The sequence below is a fragment of the Bidens hawaiensis genome, unplaced genomic scaffold (assembly GCF_021521415.1).
Source record: "Bidens hawaiensis isolate Kalapana, Puna unplaced genomic scaffold, B.hawaiensis_p1.1 tig00002123_1, whole genome shotgun sequence".
Taxonomy (NCBI): domain Eukaryota; kingdom Viridiplantae; phylum Streptophyta; class Magnoliopsida; order Asterales; family Asteraceae; genus Bidens; species Bidens hawaiensis.
Window position 1 is genome coordinate 2,427,752 of NW_027491112.1, and position 6,581 is coordinate 2,434,332.

At 36.9% G+C, this 6,581-nt stretch overlaps 1 non-coding gene across 1 annotated transcript; it reads left to right on the forward strand.

Moving 5' to 3' along the window:
- The first annotated feature begins 1,555 nt into the window (after positions 1–1,555).
- On the forward strand, positions 1,556–1,627 carry TRNAE-UUC (transfer RNA glutamic acid (anticodon UUC)). Its single transcript has one exon. It is a non-coding gene; the product is annotated as a tRNA-Glu (tRNA).
- The last annotated feature ends 4,954 nt before the right edge of the window (positions 1,628–6,581 follow it).

Here is a 6,581-nt window from a genome sequence, read left to right on the forward strand (position 1 = left end):
TTTTTTTTCAGATATGGAGTTTGTTGAGAGGACTTTCACCCTCCGCTCGTAGGAAGCTAGGCACAAGACGCAGACGATCAGACGAAAAATGAGACGATACCTATTCCCTGGTCGAATTCAAGGATTCCAATCAGCTCAAGGATTAGAATCAGTTCAACACTACAGTACATGTGAGGCTAGATCTTCAAAGAGGGTCATCTCTGGCTAGCGCTCAAAATCGATTCAATTCCATTCAAAATCTCGAGTATCGAGCAGATCATGTAAACCATCCTTATAATCAGAAGCACACGCCTGAAAAGGGCCTCGAACACTCATTTTAAGCAACTCTTGCCTGAGACAGCTAAACCTGGATTGGGCTCTTTTAACCTCTCTTCTTCAAAGGCCTTCCAGAAACCCGTAATGGATTAGCTGGACTGAGGAACCACAACCTAGCATTTAATTGGAATCGTTAACTTCATTGTTTCCTTCGACCAAGGGATCGTTTTGCAATTCTCAGTAAAGGTTACTAAAGCCAAAACCTCATTGGTGGTCTCTGACATCAAAATCATACGTGGACGTCTAAGAACGTCGATTTCATATTAGTCAACTTTCATTGAAAGAAAGAACCGAGACAGCGGACAAGAGCCTTCTTGGCAAGCCTGATCACGGTTTGACTTCCTCTTGGATTGCGTCAATGGATCAAGTAAAGCCAAAAACGGAGTATTTGCTAAAGTAGGATCGCTCCGATCTCACTCACCTGTGAAAATTCGTTTAAGATAAAAGCACCCAGCCCCGCTAACTCCAACGACAGACAAAGGCCTGTCCACAAGAGAACCCGAAACGAAAACCCTTCTACCTTTACTTTATCGCCTGCCGTTAAATGAAAGTGGATTAGAGTTCCTTATGAGAATGGGGCTAGTGAAATAGGAGACCTCAAGCTGCCATACTTGACTAGAACCGAAGGAAGATCTCGAGTGGATATTCAAAACTGATTCAGTTTCTTATATTATAATGTATAACGGTATTGAAATTATACCTATAGCTTTGCTGTTGGTGGGACTTCACTGGGTTTGATTGATTGATTGATTGATATTGAAATTATAATTTACTTGAATATAATATTTACTTGAATATAATATTGAATACCAGAAAACTATACGAATGTTGTGTTTATTAACTTAACACGCGCGGATATACCTAATCTATATTTCCGTCTTTTATATTCTTTTATTGCCCTCCTGTCATGTCGTCAATTGACAGTATGACTTAGGGCGCACTATAATTTAAGTGGTCAAATACTATTTTGGTAAAGCACCTTGAATCCACTGGATAGTAAAGGATCTTGGATCCAACGCAGAACCCTTTGTGAATGAGAGATATAAAGACGAGAAAGACCAATGAAATCAAGTTTCAAGGTTGGTGAAATCAAGTTCAAGGTTGTAATTTAATGGTAAAGTTCGATTTGATTACCATTATCCTCCAGAATAGTTAACGAGTTTTTCGGTTTGATTCATCTCCTATACATCTCCAAAAGGTGGCTCTCGGCCTGAGTTATATTAAGGTAAGGTGGCCAAAGGCCCCTATGGTCCAGTGGTTACGACCTCTCTCTTTCACGGAGAAAACGAGGGTTCAAGTCCCTCTAGGGGTATACCAATATTCAAGACTATAAGGAGTGGGATTTTCTATCAAGTGATCCATCTTTGTCAAGTCCTTCTAATAGTCTACTCAGTGGGACTTTGTATTTTATATCAAGTGATATGTATTTGTCAAATCTGCCTGGGAGACGAAAGGAAGTTGATTATGGAACGTCTAAAATGAATTAGGCGTTGGGTCTATGCCCGAGTGGTTAATGGGGACGGATTGTAAATTCGTTGACAATATGTCTACGCTGATTCAAATCCAACTCGGCCCAACAATTTGTCAATCTACTATCAGATGGTAGAACCCTCAGTTGATAGAATATTCCATCTTTTCTCTCGCGACTCATCTTTATCATACTTATTTGTCTTCCAAAGAAATTTAGATCATTAAAATTTAGAACCTAATTCCTCTCTTTTTCCACTTCGCTTGTATCGTTTGTTGGGTTTTTGTAGTTTGGGAGGGTGGTTAGATTTCGTTTGATGGTTCTATAAGGAAGACCTAAGGAAGGTAGGTTATAGAAAATAAAGAAAAGAAGGATAAATAAAGTTAAAGTAAAGGGGTTTTTTATTGGTCCGGGAATCCCATTTTGGATTCGGTATGGATAAAAGATGTTCGTATGTTATACTATTCAATTCTCAACGACGAATTAATTTAATAGCTCAGATATTGTTATTCATGATATTGATCCGATTCAAGATCATCGATAGGTAATGCATTCATTGAATTGACAGGTGAAAGATTTATCATCTCTATGGGATTAAATCCCGAGTTATTGTGAAAAAAAAATGATGAGATTATGGAAGTAAATATTCTTGCATTTATTGCTACTGCACTGTTCATTTTAATTCCTACTGCTTTTCTACTTATAATTTACGTAAAAACAGCCAGTCAAAATGATTAATTACTTTAAATAAAACTTGACTTCTGAATTCTTATAAATAGTTGAAGAAATCAAATGAAAAGTATTCTATTTTTGTTTTGCACCTTAAATGAAATCAACGGGCTATAATCGGCGGTATTCTATGAGATCCGAGAGTATGGTAAGTAAGAAATTGATTTCTTACTTATCATACTCTCTATATCATACTCTCTATTAGTGTTATAGTAGTGTATAAAATTGTTTCTAATAAAGTTGGTATACTATATTAGCTTCTATCTTCAATATATGTAGTTCTTAATCCATATATGGAATTTACGTAGGACCCAATTCTATTTATTTGATACATCTATTTATTCATTTATTCCGATGAATCTGAAATAATTATTTTGTTTTACTGTTATAGAATACGTTTATCCACTATAATCCAATGGAATTTGGAAACGAAGATATTTTTATTTGAAAATGATTTCAATTCAAATAAAAATGCGTTGCAGAATGATCTATAAAACAATTGATACCATTTCATTCCTCAACTAAATTAGGAGTGCTTCTAAAGTCCACTTCTTCCCCATACTACGAGTGAAAGGGAAAATGTAAAGACTACCATTAAAGCAGCCCAAGCGAGACTTACTATATCCATTTGAATTATGTCCCTTATCTATATGATAGAATTATTCCATTATTGCTCACTAATAATAGTAGAATGAATGGTCCAGAGTCAAAAAGGGATTCTGGCCGAACACTATTGATAAACCAATCAAAAAAATCCATTTCAAAAATTTCTATATGATTTATAATCGGGAAAGACTAAACACAAGTAAAATAAAAAATCAAAACTACAAAGGAATGTTACTAATGGAACATCTAGTAATAAAATAAGAGGGCACATTCCTTTTTCTTTGCCCTTCAAAGTAAAAATAGATCAATTGCTATCTATTACAAACTTTTTCCTATTTGATCTTGTTGGTGCATAATGTCAGTAGTTCATAGTCTAGTGTCTGTAATCGAGTCTGTAATGTTAATTATGTTTTATATATGTCTTAAGCGAAGTTGTTAACAAGTTCGCCTAGGCGAACTTGTTAGTTAAGCGAAGTTATGGACAACTTCGCCTGAACATGCCAGGCGAAGTTGTCGTGTATTTAAATAGGTTACGGATTAGCTTGTAAAAAAAAAAAAGTTCGTGTGTTCGTTGTTCATCGAGTTCATTGTAACGTGAGGACGAGAGTCTGTAACAGTGATATTACATCACGTGTTTGAGTTATAATATATAACGTGTGTTCGTTTATTCGTGTGTTTGTTTGATTCGTTTTCTACGCTCGTAACGACCTACGCAGGGATTCCGCACCTGAGTAGATCGAGATATCTCGTGCGATCCGTCCAGGGAACCTACAATTGGTATCAGAGCTATTATAGGTTCTTTAATGTACTTAACTGCTTCTAGGCCTGATATTATGTTTGCAGTTTGTCTTTGTGCTCGTTTTCAGGCAAACCCAAAGGAATCTCACATGAAGCTGGGGTTGTGGTACGCAAAAGGAGGAGACTTGGAGTTGGTCGCTTACACAGATTCTGATTATGGAGGGTGCAATCAGAGTCGGAAGTCAACATGACGCAGATGTGGACCCAACTCAGTATCGGGCTATTATAGGTTCTTTAATGTACTTAACTGCTTCTAGGCCTGATATTATGTTTGCAGTTTGTCTTTGTGCTCGTTTTCAGGCAAACCCAAAGGAATCTCACATGAAGGGTGTGAAGAGGATCTTGCGGTATCTCAAAGGCAAACCGAAGCTGGGGTTGTGGTACGCAAAAGGAGGAGACTTGGAGTTGGTCGCTTACACAGATTCTGATTATGGAGGGTGCAATCAGAGTCGGAAGTAAACAACTGGAGGATGTCAGTTTCTTGGTGGCAGATTGGTGTCGTGGAAATGCAAGAAGCAGACTTCGGTCGCAATTTCAACCTGTGAAGCAGAATACATGGCAGCATCCAACTGCTGCTCCCAGGTTCTTTGGATTCAACAACAGTTGCGCGACTATGGTATGAATTTCTTACTTACTCCTATTTGCATTGATAACACAGCTGCTATCTCAGTAACTAACAATCCCGTGAAGCACAGTAAAACTAAACATATTGACATACGTCATCATTTTATAAGGGATTGTGCTGAGAAGAAACTGATTGTGCTTGAAAAGGTGGATACGCTTGATAATTTCGCTGATTTATATACTAAAGCGTTTGACAAAACAAGATTTCAAAACCTTATTGAGCTGAATGGGATGATCAATCCTGAGTAACCATGCTTTTTATGTTCGTTTATTAAAAAAAAAAAAAAACGTCACTATCGCTTAGAATTATGTCGGTTGCCTCAGTTTGAAGGACATGTCTTAGGATATGTTTGGTCCTCTTTTCTACTTGTAGAATATGAGGATAGCCATTAACCAGATGACTGAAAGTGACCGGGGCGGTTTATGATGAGTTTTCATTCTTTCGCTTAAAATTAGTCGATCATACTTAGTTAGAAGGACACATACTAGTATGTGGTCGGTCCAGCTGATCCATTGAATCTTCGGGATAGCCGTTTACCTGAAGACTTTGTTTTGGTCGGGGCGATTGATGTTAAAATTTTTTTTAAGGGAAATGAAATTATTTTTCAAGTCTACTACTTCGTAAGAAGTACGTTTGCTATGTTTAACAGAAAATTGATCCAACCTTGGAAAATGATAGATATACTGATTCTGTGTGCTTAACTAGTGAAGTTATTAGGCTTAAAAGGCTTTAGGACAGTCATTGTATGTCATGGTAGCTTCCTATGGTGCGTAAAAGTAGATGTGATACAAACTAAAACTACTTGATTTTACGTGGAAACTCCTTAAGAGTTTTGCATGTCTTCATATATATCTTTCCGAATGATAGGCAGAAAAGCGATTACCCAGTCATACACGAGACCTTGTGTGTCCTGATTCCCGTGAAGATAGCGTTTCAAGAAACTGCAATGATCCAGATTCGGGACTTGCAGTTGTTTACTACTCTGAAGTCTATGTAAATTTTTATTAAAAAAAAAAAAAAAAAATCTTATGAGTTATTGAAACATTCTAGAGCTGACAGTGACAAGACTTGTCAATCATGGAGTAAGAAAGAGAACGGGAAGCAGATGAAGAGTACTTACAAACTTAATCAGACACTATGGGTCGAGGTCAATTCAGGGTGACTTGGGGAAAGCCAAATACACTTTGAGAATAGATAGGATGCATCATAATCTCTGAGTTGTTGCCCACTTAAATTTTGAGGCATAATTGAACCTAACTCGTATCACAGAAACGATGAAAATCATCTTAAGTTATTTACCTGCTTACAACCTGTTTCTTTATGTCATAATACAGCTAAATACGGATCTTTGTGACAGTCACGTAATTAGTATGATTCCTGTTCGGATCTTTTCTAAAACGTAGTAGTCCCTGTCGAGACTGAAATTTGATCCCTTGTACTTTAAATTGTTAAAAGTTTTCTTTTTATGTAGTTGTATGCTTTTATATCTGGTTACTTGGACTTGATCGTGTCATTTAATTCTCAAAGGGAAGTTTTAAAAGTAAATTGAAAAATGTTCAAATTATAAGGTTTGATTTTGTAAATATAGGCGAAGTTGTTAAACAGGCGAACTTGTGAATAACTTCGCCTAGGCGAAGTTAACCGTAACTTCGCCTGTATAACTCAGCCCCTATATAAACGACCCTAAAGGTCAAACTGTTCATAATTTTCAAATTCAGCGAACGTATCCTCCGTATTTATCGGCGAACTTATCCAGTTTTCCGGCGAACTTGTCGTTTTTTTTCCGATTTCTTGTTCTTTTTCTCAGTTTCCGTTACCGATTCAAGGTTCGTGGTGTCGATATTTCGTATAACTAATGTTCTTTATTGTTTATCAAAGGTCGTTTCGACCCGGTTATGGACCTCGGACCTTCGGACCGTTCAATCGGCTTTTTCAAACTTGTTTTACGTGGTTCTAATCAGTTTGATCGTCTAAACAACCTTAAAATCATGTGTTTCGGATCTCTCAATCGTCAAACTAACCATGAAACATCAGATTTTT